Below are 16,597 nucleotides of genomic sequence, written 5' to 3' on the forward strand. Positions count from 1 at the left end.
GGCTATATTTTATAAACATATTTGTTTTATTTTACTTATTTAAAAATATATATAAATCTACCCTTGACCATTTCAACACAGTATATCTGTCCTAAAACAAATACATTTTTAAACTGATTTTTTAAAAGAATGTAAACATCAACTTCCAAAATCTAGAATGTATTTATTGCCATATTACAGAGATAGAAGTATAAAAGTTTGTTTTGCATGTTCTAATGGTTCTACCTATATCATCTTTTATTTCACTAAATATTTTTATGTTGGTTCAATATAAATTAATTCCAGCAAATGCTGGGCATTTTATTTTGACTTCTAAATTAAAAAGTTAACCAGTTTTTATTACTTTTTTCATGAATCAATAAGAAAATCTAAAATATATGGAAAATAATTAGCAATATGAAAGCATATGACATGCAAAAACATTTGACGTTTCTAGGCTAGGGAAATGAAAATAATCTTTATGTACAGTCTTAATTTCTGTTACATATATACATGTACATATATAAGCACACACATAAATAATACTTATTTTTTACATATATATTTAACCTGAATATATACAAAATACTTTTTTATCTTTCATAATTTAAAGTATAAGTCAAAATACTGGTAATTTAACAATTTAGATCTTATTATATCTCTCTTTTTCAATAGTTTTTCTTCCCCTCAAATCCTAAATGCTTGAATATTTCTGCAAATCTAACAATAGAGCAATAAAGTTCTTTTTTTAATATTGTTTTTTGTTTTTTTAATTACACGTGTCCCATATTTCCCCCATTGCTCCCCACCACCCAGCAGACCCCTTCTCCCACAGTCATAACCCTCCCTGTTGTCCATGTCTATGAGTCATTTATACACATTCCTTGACTAAACCCTTCCATACTTATACCCCTTCTCTCTCTCCACCACCCCCTTATTGACTGTTATTCTGCTCCTTGCCCTATTTAGTTCCTTTGTTTATGTTGTTCTTTAGTTTCCTGTATTAGGTGATGTCATATGGTATTTTTCTTTCTTTGCCTGGCTTATTTCACTAAGCATAATTCTCTCTAGTTCCATCCATATTGTCCCGAATGGTAGGAGTTCCTTCTTTCTTTCTGCTACATAGTATTCTACTGTGTAAATGTACCACAGTTTTTTGATCCACTCATCTACAGATGGGCACTTAGGTTGTTTCCAGCACTTAGCTATTGTAAACAGTGCTGCTATGAACATAGGGGTTCATAAGTTCTTTTGAATTTAGGGTATCAGGATTTTTCGGGTATAATCCTAGCAGTGGAATCACTGGTTCAAATGGCAGTTCCATTTTTAGTTTTTTGAGGTAATTCCATACTGTTTTCCATAGTGGCTGCACCAGTCTGCATTCCCACCAACAGTGCAGTAGGGTTCCTGTTTCTGCACATCCTCGCCAGCACTTGTTGTTTGTTGATTTGTTGATGATGGCCATTCTGTCTGGTGTAAAGTGGTATCTCATTGTGGTTTTTATTTGCATCTCTCTGATGGCTAATGATGTTGAGCATTTTTTCATGTGTCTATGGACATTCTGTATGTCCTCTTCGGAGAAGTGTTTGTTCAGTACCTTTGCCCATTTTTTAATTGGGTTGTCTGTTTTCTTGATGTTGAGTCATATAAGCTCTTTATGTATTTTGGAGATCAGTCCCCTGTCTGAGATGTCATTGGCAAATATGTTTTCCCATATGGTTGGTTTCCTTTTCATCTTGCTGATGTTTTCTTTTGCTGAGCAGAAGTTCTTTAGTTTGATGTAGTCTCATTTGTTTATTTTTTCCTTCATTTCTCTTGCCTTAGGAGATGTCTCTGGGAAAATATTGTTATGTGTGATATCTGAAATTTTCCTGCCTATGTTTTCCTCTAAGACTTTTATGGTGTCACAGCTTACATATAAGTCTTTAATCCATCTTGAGTTTATTCTCGTGTGTGGTGTAAGTTGGTGGTCTAGTTTCATTTTTTTGCACATCCCTGTCCAGTTCTCCCAGCACCATTTGTTAAAGAGGCTCTTCTCACTCCATTTTATGTTCCTTCCTCCTTTATCAAATATTAGTTAACCATATGTTCCTGGATTCATTTCTGGACTTTATTCTGTTCCATTGATTTATATGCCTGTTCTTATGCCAGTACCAAACTGATTTGATCACAGTGCCTTTGCAGTATTGTTTGATGTCTGGTATTGTAATCCTCTTGCTGTGTTCTTCTGTCTCAAGATTGCTTTTGTTATTTGGGGTACTTTTTGGTTCCATAAGAATTTTTGGAGTATTTGTTCTAGGTCTGTAAAATATGTCATTGGTATTTTAATAGGGATTGCATTGAATCTGTAAATTGCTTTGGATAGTATGGCCATTTTGATGATGTTGATTCTTCCCATCCAAGAACATGGTATTTGCTTCCATTTATTCGTATCTTCTTTAATTTCTTTCTTCAATGTTACATAATTTTCAGAGTACAAGTTTTTTATCTCTTTGGTTAAGTTTATTCCTGGGTACTTTATTTTTCTTGTTGCTATAGTAAGTGGTATTTTCCTTTTTTGTCTCTGTCTCTGATATTTTATTGTTGGTGTACAGAAATGCCTTAGATTTCTGTATATTTATTTTGTACCCTGCTATTTTGCCAAATTCACTTATTATATCGAGTAGTCTTTTAGTGGAGTTTATAGAGTTTTCTAGGTATATTATTGTGTCATTTGCATATAATGATAGTTTTACTTCTTTTTTCCCAATTTGAATGCCTTTTATTTCTTTTTCTTGTCTGATTGCTGTGGCTAGGACTTCCAACACTATGTTGAATAAGAGTGGAGAGAGTGGACAGCCTTGTCTTGTTCCTGATTTCAGGGGTAATGCTTTCAGTTTTTGTCCACTGAGTATGATGTTGGCTTTAGGCTTCTCAATAATTATGTTAAGGTATGCTCCCTCTATTCCCATTTTGCTGAGAGTTTTCATTATAAATGGGTGTTGTACTTTATCAAATTTTTTTTCTGCATCTATTAATATGATCATGTGATTTTTGTCTTTCATTTTGTTTAGGTGATGTATTATATTTATTGATTTACAAATATTAAACCATCCTTGCATCCCTGTGGTGAGTCCTACTGAATCGTGGTGTATGATCTTTTTGATGTATTGCTGGATTCTGTTTGCCAATATTTTGTTGAAGATTTTAATATATATGTTCATCAGTGATATTGGCCTGTAGTTTTCTTTCTTTGTTGTGTCTTGACCTAGTTTTGGAATTAGGATAATACTGGCTTCATAGAAAGAGTTTGGGATTTTTCCCTCTTCTTGGATTTTTTGGAATAGTTTGAGGAAGGTAGGAGTTAGTTCTTCCCTAAATGTTTTGTAAAATTCACTTGTGAAGGCATCCTGTCCAAGGCTTTTGTGTCCCGGGAGATTTTTGATTACTGTTTCAATTTCCTTCTTTGTTCTTGGTCTGTTGAGACTTTCTACTTCTTCTTGATTCAATTTCGGAAGGTTATATATTTCTAGAAATTTGTCCATTTCTTCTAAGTTGTCAAATTTCTTGCCATACAGTTGTTTGTAGTAGTTTCTTACAATCCTTTGTATTTCTATGGTATCAGTCGTGATTTCTCCTTTCTCATTTGTGATTTTGTTTATTTGGGTCTTCTTTCTTTTTTTCTTGATGAGCCTGGCTAAAAGCTTGTTGATTTTATTTATCTTTTCAAAGAACCAGCTCCTAGTTTCATTGATCTTTTGAAATGTTTGTTTGGTTTCTATGTCATTTAATTCTACTCTGATCTTGATGATTTCTTTTTTTCTTCTTAACTTAAGATTTGTTTGTTGTTGTTATTCTAGTTCTTGTAGATTTAGGGTTAGATTTTTTATTTGAGATTCTTCTAGCCTTTTCAGATATGCCTGTATTGCTATAATCTTCCCTCTTGGGACTGCTTTTGCTTGTCCCATAGGTTTGGGGCTGTTGTGTGTTCATTAACATTAGTTTCTAGAAATTACTCGATTTCTTCTTTGATGTCATTGTTAACTCATTCAATAATTAATAACATGTTGTTCATTCTCCATAAACTTGGAATTTTTCTCTGAGGTTGATTTTCAGTTTCAAGGCATTGTGGTCTGAAAAGATGCTTGATATGATTTCAATTTCCTTGAATTTGTTGAGGCTTGTTTTGTGTCCTTTCATATTGTTTATATTTGAAAATGTCCCATGTGCATTTGGAAACAATTTATATTTTGCTTCTTTGGGGTGAAAAGTTTTATATATATATATATATCAGTTAAGTCCATTTGGTTTAGTGTGTTGTTCAATGCCTGTATATCCTTAGTGTTTCTTTGCTTTGAAGATTTGTCTATTGTTGATAATGGAGTGTTAGTGTCCCCTACTATGAGTGTGTTGCTGCTAATATCCTTCTTGTGGTCTTCTAGTATTTGCTTTATGTATTTGGGTGCTCCTATGTATGGTGCATATATGTGTATCAGTGTTATACCTTCTTGATGAATTGTTTCCTTAAGTATTATGAAATGTCCTTCTCTATCTCTTTTTATTGCCCTTTCTTTGAAGTCTATTTTGTCTGATATGAGTACTGCTACCCCAGCTTTTTATTTCATATCTGTTTGCTTAGAATACAATTCAATTCCCTTTACTTTCAGTCTGTGTAAATATTTTTTTTTGAGGTGTGTTTCTTGTAGACAGCAAATATGTGGGTCCTGTTATCTTTTTTTTTTTTAAAGTATATTTTATTGATTATGTTGTTACAGTAGTTCCAATTTTTTCCCCTTTACTCCCCTCCACCCAGTATCTCCCTCCCCCAGCATCCCCCCCCAAGTCCATACCCATGGTTCGTAAAAAATAACTATCCCTCCCTCTCAGATATTAAGACCCTTTGTAATCTTGTAAAGGACAATGGGCGAAGGTCTCAAGCTCCTCTAGCTGCTTCAAGCTGGACATGGTCGTCGTCCTACCTACCCTTGGGTCCAGAAATCCCTAATAACAGTGGGGGTGTGGAGGGGAGGGTGGCCTTCCCACATGGGGAAGGATTGTGCAGACTCCAGGTCAGTTGGCTGTCTCCGGACAACGGCGTGCTTGGTTTAGCAGGCTGGCATCCTTGTTGTGTTCTGGGGGCAACAGATTTGGCAAAAAGGGTTAAAAAGCATCATTCAATCCATAACTACTAGGTGGCAAAAGGCAGGGATTAATTTTTCAATGTTCCACATTAGGAAAAAAAAAAAAAAAAAAAAAAAAGGGCTTCTTTGGAGGAAGGTGTGCTAGGCACATCTCTCCTGTCCAAAACCCTTTTGCCCATTTTATTTAGTTTGGGCTGAGGGAAATAGTTTATGTTTCCCCCCTCTCAGACCTCTGGGCCCTTTCTGTCCAAGCCATTAGGATAGAAAAGAGAATTCAGTTTTAAAGTGAAGCCCACAGACCACCCCATTCTTCACCAACTCAGCCATTTAGTTCAGCCAAACTGTTGAGTCTCCGGAGGCAGCGCTGCAGAGAGGATTAAGTGAGGCTTATGCGTACAGACAATCACTCAGGTAATGCGGTCATAGGCTTATGCCCTTTGAAAACAGAAAACACATGTTAATTTATGTAACATAACCAACAAAAAAGTCTCTAAATCTGTAAGACTGTCTTATTGGGAAGACATACAGTTGCAAGGCACTTGACATTCTACTTGCCTGCAACTTGAATCTCTTTGGTGATATCACAGATATGGTTTAATTTTCAAGTGAAACCATTTTTTAAATGAGAAGAAACTTTTAAGACGGTTAGCTGCCCTACTTTACAGTCTGCCACTGATCATTGTGATTTTCCTTGAATACTGATTTTTCTCCCTAAGATTACTCTCCTTGTCTTTAAAGGGACTACATTAAGTCCATTTTTAATTTATCCTGTTCATTTGCATAAGCATAACAAGAGCAGCAAATGATCACTTATGATCTTTAGTTCCGTTTTGCTGGAACTTACCCAAGGAACATTTAGGGTGGCCCTCAGTCTGCTCTTCAGTGCACAGAAGCTGGGCCACATACCTGGCATTCATCCTTGCCTGTACACACCTGTCCTTTCCAAGTCTTTCTGGTTTTCCATTGTGCCTTAAGGTCCCTTCTAGCCATCTTTCAGGAAAACAACCTTCGTTCCTTCCCTGGAGAGATTGCTGTGGACCGCACAACCAACCATGGCAGCAGGCCTTTTATTTCGCGGGCTTTTATTACCTTTGAAAGTCATTCCCAGTTCCTTAGGGCTTTTTGGTAACAACATGAGCCCAAGCATGTCTCCTTTAGGCTTGACATTCCAGTCAAAGGCTTATTCAGAAAAAGGAACCTCTATTAACAACTGGTCTTATTAGGTCTATGCAAAGAAACTTAAGTCATTACTTACTTGTTTAGAATGCCAAACTCTGGAGAGATCAAATAGGGAGAAAAATATACAACGTGAAGGAAAATCTTTGTCCTAATATTCACTGAACTGGCATTTCCATTCTTCATATTTTCATTTTCCCCCACTAAAAAAAATTTTTTTTGTTTGTTTTTCCATTACAGTTGTCTCACTTTTTTTTTTTTCCCCTCTTGCTTCCCTGTATCCTGCCCCTCCCTTCCCCCACATTCAGTCCCCACTCAGTTGCCCATGTCTGTGGGTCATTTATACATGTTCTTTGATTTTACACTTCCCCTTCTTACCCCCTTTTCTCCCTCCCCCCTCCCCCCTTGTTACTGTTAGTCTACTCCTTGTTTACATACCTCTGGTTCAATTTTGCTCATTTGTTTGTGTTGTTCATTAGTTTCCTGTAATAGGTGACAGCATAACGTATTTTTCTTTCGTTGCCTGGCTTATTTCGCTAAGCATAATTCTCTCTAGTTCCATCCATGTTGTTGCAAATGGTAGAAGTTCCTTCTTTCTTTCTGCTACATAGAACTCCATTGTGTAAATGTACCATAGTTTTTTGATCCACTCATCTACAGATGGGCATTTAGGTTGTTTCCAGCACTTGGCTATTGTAAATAGTGCTGCTATGAACATTGGAGTGCATAGGTTCTTTTGAATTGGTGTTTCAGGATTTTTCGGATATAATCCCAGTAATGGAATTGCTGGTTCAAAAGGCAGTTCCATTTTTAGTTTTTTGAGGAAATTCCAAACTGTTTTCCATAGTGGCTGCACCAGTCTGCATTCCCACCAGCAATGCACCAGGGTTCCCGTTTCTCCGCATCCTCTCCAGCACAAGTTGTTTGTTGATTTGTTGATTATGGCCATTCTGACTGGTGTGAGGTGGTATCTCATTGTGGTTTTTATTTGCATCTCTCTGATGGCTAGTGATGTTGAGCATATTTTCATATGTCTATGGGCCCTCCGTATGTCTTCTTTGGAGAAGTGTTTGTTCAGGTCCTTTGCCCATTTTTTAATTGGGTTGTCTGTCTTCTTGGTGTTGAGTCGTATGAGTTCTTTATATATTTTGGAGATCAATCCCTTGTCTGAGATGTCATTGGCGAATATATTTTCCCATATGGTTGGTTTCCTTTTCATCTTGCTGATGTTTTCTTTAGCTGAGCAGAAACTTTTTAGTTTGATGTAGTCCCATTTGTTTATTCTTTCCTTTATTTCCCTTGCCTTAGGAGATATATCAGTGAAAATGTTGCTACGTGGGATATCTGAAATTTTCCTGCCAATTTTTTCCTCTAGGACTTTTATGGTATCACGGCTTACATTTAAGTCTTTGATCCATTTTGAGTTTATTCTGGTGTATGGTGTGAGTTGGTGGTCTAGTTTCATTTTTTGCATGTCCCTGTCCAGTTCTCCCAACACCATTTGTTGAAGAGGCTCTTTTCACTCCATTTGATGTTCTTTCCCCCTTTGTCAAATATTAGTTGACCATATGAACCTGGGTTTATTTCTGGGCTCTCTATTCTGTTCCATTGATCTATATGTCTGTTTTTATGCCAGTACCAGACTGTTTTGATTACCGTGGCCTTGTAGTATAGTTTGATATCAGATATTGTGATTCCTCCTACTGTGTTCTTCTTCCTCAAAATTGCTGTGGCTATTCGGGCTCTTTTTTGGTTCCATATAAATTTTTGAAGTATTTGTTCTAGGTCTGTGAAATATGTTGCTGGTATTTTAATAGGGATTGCATTGAATCTATAAATTGCTTTGGGTAGTATGGACATTTTAATGATGTTGATTCTTCCCATCCATGAGCATGGTATATGCTTCCATTTATTTGTATCTTCTTTAATTTCTTTCTTCAATGTTATGTAGTTTTCTGAGTACAGGTCTTTTACCTCCTTGGTTAAGTTTATTCCTAGGTATTTTATTTTTCTTGTTGCTATGATAAATTGAATTTTTCTTTCAGTTTCTATCTCTGAGTTTTTATTGTTGGTGTATAAAAATGCCTTTGATTTCTTAATATTGACTTTGTATCCTGCTATTTTGCCGAATTCACTTATTAGGTCGAGTAGTTTTTTTGTGGAGTCTATAGGGTTTTCTATGTACACTATCATGTCATCTGCAAATAATGACAGTTTTACTTCCTCTTTTCCAATTTGGATGCCTTTTATTTCTCTTTCTTGTCTGATTGCGGTGGCTAGAACTTCCAAGACTATGTTGAATAGGAGTGGGGAGTGCGGACATCCTTGTCTTGTTCCTGATCTCAGGGGGAATGCTCTCAGTTTTTGCCCATTGAGTATGATGTTGGCTTCAGGTTTCTCATATATGGCCTTTATTATGTTGAGGTATGCTCCCTCTATTCCCATTTTGCTGAGAGTTTTTATCATAAATGGGTGTTGTACATTATCAAATGCTTTTTCTGCATCTATTGATATTATCATGTGGTTTTTGTCTTTCATTTTGTTTATGTGGTGTATTACGTTTATTGATTTACGAATGTTAAACCATCCTTGCATCCCTGGGATGAATCCTACTTGATCGTGGTGTATGATCTTTCTAATGTGTTGCTGGATCCGGTTTGCCAATATTTTGTTGAGGATTTTAGCATCTATGTTCATCAGCGATATTGGCCTGTAGTTTTCTTTCTTTGTTGTGTCTTGACCTGGTTTTGGAATTAGGGTTATACTGGCTTCATAGAATGAGTTTGGCAGTCTTCCCTCTTCTTGTATCTTTTGGAATAGTCTGAGAAGGATAGGAGTTAGTTCTTTCCTAAATGTTTTGTAGAATTCACTTGTGAAGCCATCCGGTCCAGGGCTTTTGTGTGCTGGGAGTTTTTTGATTACTGCTTCAATTTCACTAGCTGTTATTGGTCTATTCAGACTTTCTGCTTCTTCTTGATACAGTTTGGGAAGACTATAGGTTTCCAGGAATCTGTCCATTTCCTCTAGGTTGTCAAATTGCTTGCCATACAGTTGTTCATAATAATTTCTTATAATCCTTTGTATTTCTGTGGTATCAGTTGTGATTTCTCCTCTTTCATTTCTGATTTTATTTATTTGGGTCCTCTCTCTTTTTTTCTTGATGAGCCTGCTTAAAGGCTTGTCAATTTTGTTTATTTTTTCAAAGAACCAGCTCCTACTTTTGTTGATCTTTTGAATTGTTAGTTTAGACTCTATGTCATTTAATTCTGCTCTGATCTTGATGATTTCCTTCCTTCTACTTGATCTGGGCTTTGCTTGTTGTTCTTCCTCTAGATCTTGTAGCTGTAGGGTTAAATTTTTTATTAGATATTCCTCTAGCTTTTTTAGGTAGGCCTGTATTGCTATGAACTTTCCTCTTAGGACTGCTTTCGCTGTATCCCATAGGTTTTGGGTTGTTGTGTGTTCATTATCATTAGTTTCCAGAAACTTTTTGATTTCTTCCTTGATGTCATTGTTAACCCATTCATTATTTAATAGCATGTTATTCATTCTCCATGAGTTTGAATGTTTTTGCGTTTTTTCCTTGAGGTTGATTTCCAATTTTAAGCCATTGTGATCTGAGAAGATGCTTGATATAATTTCAATTTTCTTGAATTTGTTAAGGCTTGTTTTGTGTCCTACCATGTGGTCTATCTTTGAAATTGTTCCATGTGCACTTGAGAAGTATGTATATTTTGCTTCTTTGGGGTGAAAACTTCTATATATATCAACAAAGTCCATTTGATCTAGAGTGTTGTTCAGTGACTCCATATCTTGGGTGTTTCTTTGCTTCGAAGATCTGTCCATTGTTGACAATGGGGTGTTAAAGTCCCCTACTATGAGTGTGTTGTTGTCTATATCTTTCTTGGAGTCTTTCAAAAGTTTCCTTACATATTTGGGTGCTCCTAAGTTTGGTGCATATATATTTATAAGGGTTATATCTTCTTGATGGATTTTTCCCTTAAGTATTATGAAATGCCCTTCTTTGTCTCTTTTTATGGACTTTGCTGTGAAATCTGTTTTGTCTGATATAAGTATTGCTACCCCAGCTTTTTTTTCATGTCCATTTGCTTTGAATACATTTTTCCATCCCTTTACTTTCAGTCTGCGTAGATCTTTTGTTCTAAGGTGGGTCTCTTGTAGACAGCATATATGTGGGTCATTCTTTCTAATCCATTCAGCTACCCTATGTCTTTTAATTGGAGCGTTTAATCCATTTACATTTAAGGTTATTACCGATAAGTACTTATTCATTGTCATTTTTCCCCTTTGTACTCGTGTTCTTCTCTGTCTCTCTCTGTTTCTTTGTCTTCTTAGAGCAGACCTTTTAGCATCTCTTGCATTGCTGGTTTGGTGGAGATGTATTCTTTTAGCCTTCTTTTGTCTTGGAAGCTCCTTATTTCACCCTCCATTTTGAATGAGAGCTTTGCTGGGTATAGTATTCTAGGTTGTAGGCCTTTGTTTTTCATTGCTTGGAATACTTTTTGCCATTCCCTTCTGGCTTGTAGTGTTTCTGCTGAGAAATCTGATGATAGCCTTATTGGAGTACCCTTGTATGTTATTAGTTGTTTTTCTCTTGCTGCTTTTAGGATCCTCTCTTTGTCTTTGAATGTTGCCATTTTAATTATGATGTGTCTTGAGGTGGGCCTGTTGGGGTTCATCTTCATTGGGACCCTCTGTGCTTCCTGGACTTGCGTGACTCTTTCTCTCGTCATGTTAGGAAAGTTTTCTGTCATTAGTTTTTCAAAGAGGTTTTCTATCCCTTGCTCTTCTTCTTCTCCTTCTGGAATTCCTATGATACGGATATTATTACGTTTCATGTTGTCCTGCAGCTGTCTTAGAACCTCTTCAGTCTTGTTCAGTCTTTTTTCATTTTGTTGCATTGTCTGGGAGTTTTTGTGTAGGTTGTCCTCCAGCTCGCTGATCCGATCTTCTGCTTCCTCTAGCCTGCTTTTAATTCCTTCTACTGTGTTCTTCAATTCAGAGATCGTATTTTTCATTTCCTCCTGGCTCTTATTGATAGCTTCTATGTCCTTTTTCATGCTCACGTAATTTTCTGTGAGTTCCTTGTAGTTTTTCTGGAGTTCTTTGAAGTTTCCGCTGAGCTCATTCAGCTTCTCCATAATCCATGTTTTGAATTCCATATCTGATAGTTCGCTCCCCTCTATTTCATTTAACACTCTTTCTGGGGATTCTACCTTTCCTTTTGATGGGAGGTTGTTTCTCTGTCTCCCCATTTTTTTGACTCCTATTGTTTGTTGGTGCTTCTTGGAATGATCTGCACTTCCTGGATCTGCCTCTGGTGGCGTCAGATCATGTACCAGTCTGGCCCTAGGCAGCCTGTTGGAGACTTCCAGGGATCTACTGCTGTTGTCTGTCTTCTTTGATTGTTAATCTATTCAATCTGTGATTAGCTGTCAGGCTTAAGGACTGTGGGTGTGGCAGCTTAATTCCTGTAGGCAGGGCTTTTGCTTCCCCTCAGGCTGACGCCACTTGGAGGGGAATGGTCTACCCGCAGTACTGGGGATGAGTCAGCACTGGGACCCAGTCAGCTGCTCCTCCAGTTCTCCCCTCAAAGCCACCGTGCCAAATTCTCCCCAAGTGTCTCCAGTCCTCTCTGCCTTCCCTCTGCTTGAGCCCAGGGTAAGTGGTGGCCAAAATATTTTCGTATGTGATCCACTTAAGAGCTCTTTTTCTCCTGCTGTTTCTCTCCGGCTAGCAAGAAAGCCTGTGGCTTTTCGCTTTTCACAACTGATACTATTTTACTTTCCACTCTGTCGCTGTAGGCTGGGAAGCCCAGCTGGGGGTTTAGACCCTGCCCTTCTCAGGGGGAATCCCCGGCTGCTGAGCTGTTTCTCAGTCCCTTCAGCAGCCACCCGTGTGAGCCCAGCCAGCCCTTCCGCGTCTCCGCACTCCCTACCGGTCACGTTGTGATGTAGCGGCCTTTTCTGTCTCTCCGTGGTTATAAGACTTCTTTCCAGCTAGTGTTCCGTTGGTTATTCCAGATGATTTCTCCAAAATTAAGTTGTAAATCCAGACTGGTCCTGGGAGGAGGTTAGTGTAGCTTCCACTTACTCCTCCGCCATCTTGGATCTCGGGGTCCTGTTATCTTATCGATTTTGTTACCCTATGTCTTTTAATTGGAGCATTTAAACCATTTACATTTAAGGTTATTATTGACGTGTATTTATGCATTCTCTGCAGAGAGTGATGTGTTTCCAACTCAAGGAGCAACAAGAATTGCTGACAATCATCAGAAGATAGAAGAGGCGAGGAAGAATTCTTCCTCAGGGCCCTCAGAAAGAACATGGACATGCAAACACCCTCACTTTTGACTTTTAGCCTCCAGAACTTTGATAGAATAGACTTTTGTTGTCTTTAGCCAGGCCGTCTGTGGTACTTTGTTACAGCAGCCGCAGGAAACTAATACCTAACTAAGCAAGATGTTTGCTGAATGTTCAGGACCAGCTCAGCAGGCCAAGAAAGGAGGGCTTGCAGCGAGATCTCAGTGGCAGGCAAGTGATGTTGACTCCAGCAGGGCTGGAGAGTAGAGCACAAGGTATGTGCTTTTGAGGGGGGGGGAGGGCATGTGTAGAATGTGTGGAACAGCAGTACCTTTAGTGTTTCTGAGTAACTACCTGTATTCAATGAGCATATGCTTCCTTTTACAAAAGAAGTACACTCCCAAAATATTCCGCATTAACTAAAGTAAAAAAAAATTTCTCTAGGAGAAAGTGAAGTTTGAAGGATCATTGACGTTTTGAAACACTATAAAGATAATAGAAATCCACTCCCCTTCGCAACCTGGGCATTTTTTATTTTGTAAGTTCCTATCTTTCTACTTGTGAAAGTGAGGACTTCCTGAAATACAGGTGAGAGCCCATGAAGAATTGAGAGAGTGAAGGGAGAACGACTTTCTCTTGTTTCCTAGAAGGAAAAAAAAAAATCATACAATTCTGCTAATTTAAGAATTTGAGAATGATCTCTTTAGACACTTGATAATTTATTTCCAAATGTGAAGGGATAGAATTTAGCAAGAAGTGCCTATTGTGTGTCAAAATAGAGGAGGCTCTTATTTGATCATTTGAAATAACTGAGAAAAATAGTGTTGTTGAGCCATCTATTCAACAAACCGTGTGTGCTACATGGTAGGCGCTCTATTAGGTACTTGGTGAGAAAGATATCAATAATTTTGACCATTGCCATTAATGACATTGGGGGAGGAGATACACAGGGTTGTAAATATGAAAAAGTGTCAACAATGAACATGTCTGAATGCTCCAAAATGCCAGGTCCTATGTCAATGCTTTACATGCAGGATAGCATCATTTATTCCCTCACAACTCTATGAGGGAATTTCCCCTTGTACAGATGAGGAAACTGAAACTGAAACTGAGTAACTTTCCTAGTGTCATTCAATTAAATGGTGAATCTGATGTTCAAACTGATCTGGGGCCCTGAAGGCTGCATGCTTCATCACTAGAAGTGCTTGAGAGGTAGCTGTCACATGGGCTCAAGAGTCAGATTCCCTGGGTTTGACCCTTGTACCCTCCAACCTCCATGGTAATTGTGCCTTACTGTTTGGTTCTTCAGATGAGGCTAATGGCAGTGCCTGCTTCATAGGATTGTTGTGGGAGTGAATAATTTGATGCAGGCAACCTATTTTACACAGCACCAAATGCAAAAAGAGCAGTCATGAACTTTCAGCTTTTATTTCTACATGTTGGTGGGGGCTACTGTAGGGGTATGATCAGAGGGCTGAGGAGGCTCTGCCTCCTATGGCATGGTGCTTTGGTCCAGGTCCAAGAAAAAATCTTTTCTGGGGTCAAAAGGGAGATTTGAGTGTGAGGGAAACCTTGGAACTGTAAGTGGTATGAGATGGAGAAGAACAAAATTCAGGGGATTAATCTTCATGAAGTCCCATTTTAAAAGTGATAGTGGTTTCAGTCTATTTAAATATATTCCACATAGTATTTGCTATAACCCTGGCTGGTTTGGCTCAGTGGATTGAGCGTCGGCCTGCGAGCTAAGTGTCGCTGGTTCGATCTTCCAGTCAGGGCACATCAGAGAAGGAAAACTCTGACTCCAAAAAACCTCCGCTGCCTTGCGGCATACCTCTTCAGGGGAAAGGCTAAGGGAGTAAACCCCGACAGAAAATCCGGAGCCGGAGTCCCTAAGGCGGTTTGACGTTGCAGTCAACACCGGCAACTCCTGCGGCGCACCTGAAGCCAAGCTGTATTGACTCCGTCTTTCCCTTGGATCCTTCAGCTGCGAAGAGAGGGGGGGTCTGCTGCATGGGCAACAGCAGACCCTCCATATCACCCTGCCCAGGCTCTGTAGCTTCAGCTTCACTGGAGAGGACACTCCAGCATCATCGCAAGATGTCGATTCAACACGGGAGGAGACAGATACCGTGTCACTCCCGAGTCGGACTGCACAGCCATTCTCGGCAGTGCAGATAGACTCTTAAGAAGCTACACCATCGTCTCTCGAGACGGACGACTGCCGACGACGACGATTTATGCATTTCCCTTTGTACCTCTGTTCCTCTCCTCTTTTTTTTTTTTTTTCTTCTTTTTTCTTAGAACATTCCCTTTAGCATCTCTTGCAATGTTGGTTTGGTGGATATATATTCTTTTAGTCTTCCTTTGTCTGAGAAACTCATTTCACCTTCCATTTTGAATGAGAGCCTTGCTGGGCAGAGTATTCTTGCTGTAGGCCTTTGTTTTTCATTGCTTGAAATATTTTTGACCATTCCCTTCTGGCTTGTAGTGTTGCTGCTGAGAAATCTGATTATAGCCTTATTGGAGCTCCCTTGTATGTTATTAGTTGTTTCTCTCTTGCTGCTTTTAGGATTCTCTCTTTTTCTTTGAATGTTGCCATTTTAATTATGATGTGCCTTGGAGTGGTTTTTCATGGGATTCCTCTTCATTGGGACTCTTTGTGCTTCTTGAACTTGCATAACTTCTTCTCTCATCAGGTTGGGAAAATTTTCTGTCATTACATTTTTTTTATTAGCTTTCCTATTTCTTGCTCCTCTTCTTCTCCCTCTTTTATTCTGATGATCCTGATATTATTTTTTTCTCATGCTATCCTGTAATTCCCATACATCTTGTTCATATTTTTTCAATCTTTTTTCATTTCGTTGTATTGTCTGGGAATTTTTTTCTACATATTCTCTAACTCACTGATCCGATCCTCTGCTTGGGTTAGTCTGCTTTTGATTGATTCTACTGTTTTTTTCAGTTCAAAGATTGTGTTCTTCATTTCTTACTAGTTCTTGTTAATAGTTTCTATGACCTTTTTTATGCTGATGTAGTTTTCCATAAGTTCCCTGTAATTTTCTTGGAGCTGTTGTTAACTTCCTTGGAGGTTGTCGTAGTTGTTTTTCATGTTGTCAAGTATATTGAGCTTCTTCACCACCATTGTTTTGAATTCTGTGTCTGACATTTGGTCTATGTCTATTCCATCTACCTCTCTTTCTGGGGATTCCTCTTTTCTTTTCATTGAGAGGTTGTTTCTGCATCTTACCATGTTGGATTCTTCTTGTTTGTTTTTGTTTTTGGATTTGTCTGCTTTGACTTCCCACCTTTGTGGTATGAGATTCTTTATAGGATTTGTGGGGGTTTCAGCGGTGCAGTCTCTTTGATCTCCTGAGCCTGATGTTCTTGGGATACCCTTTATGTCATTTGTTTATGCTATCTGGTTATATTTCAGATGCTCTTTGGTAGGATCTTCCCTCTGGCTAGTTTATTAGAGTCACTCTGTCCTCTTTGTCTTGAGTGCTTTTGTGGAGAGGCTGTTAAAAACATAAACACACAGCGCAGACAGGAAATCCACACCCTCAAAAATATCCCCTACCCTCTATCCCGCTATCGTCAGCAAGTGAGCCAGTATTAATATAAATGTAGAGAGATTAGGACTTTTATACTATAGGAAGAATAGATAAGAGTTGTTTTAAAAGATAAAAATATGATTTTTGAGAGAGGAAATGATGATTAAGAATTATAGCAAGTAGTGTTGAGACTATGCAAGACAGTAGGTAATATTTACATTATATGTTAATAATAATAAAAGAAAAAGAGGGAAGAATGCAGAATATAGTAAGAAAGTAGAATTGTATAGTGTTAGATTAATATAGTAGTTTTATTCTATTTATTTAGTGTGGAAGGAAGGCTAAACAAAACAGACAAACAAATGAACAAAAATTAAAGAGGAAGAATGAGAAGGAGAGATCGTATGAAACAAATTAAAGAGATAGTTTAAAAATTTTTTAAATAAAT

The sequence above is a fragment of the Furipterus horrens genome, unplaced genomic scaffold (genome assembly GCF_987537825.1).
Source record: "Furipterus horrens unplaced genomic scaffold, mFurHor1.1.pri manual_scaffold_1, whole genome shotgun sequence".
NCBI lineage: Eukaryota > Metazoa > Chordata > Mammalia > Chiroptera > Furipteridae > Furipterus > Furipterus horrens.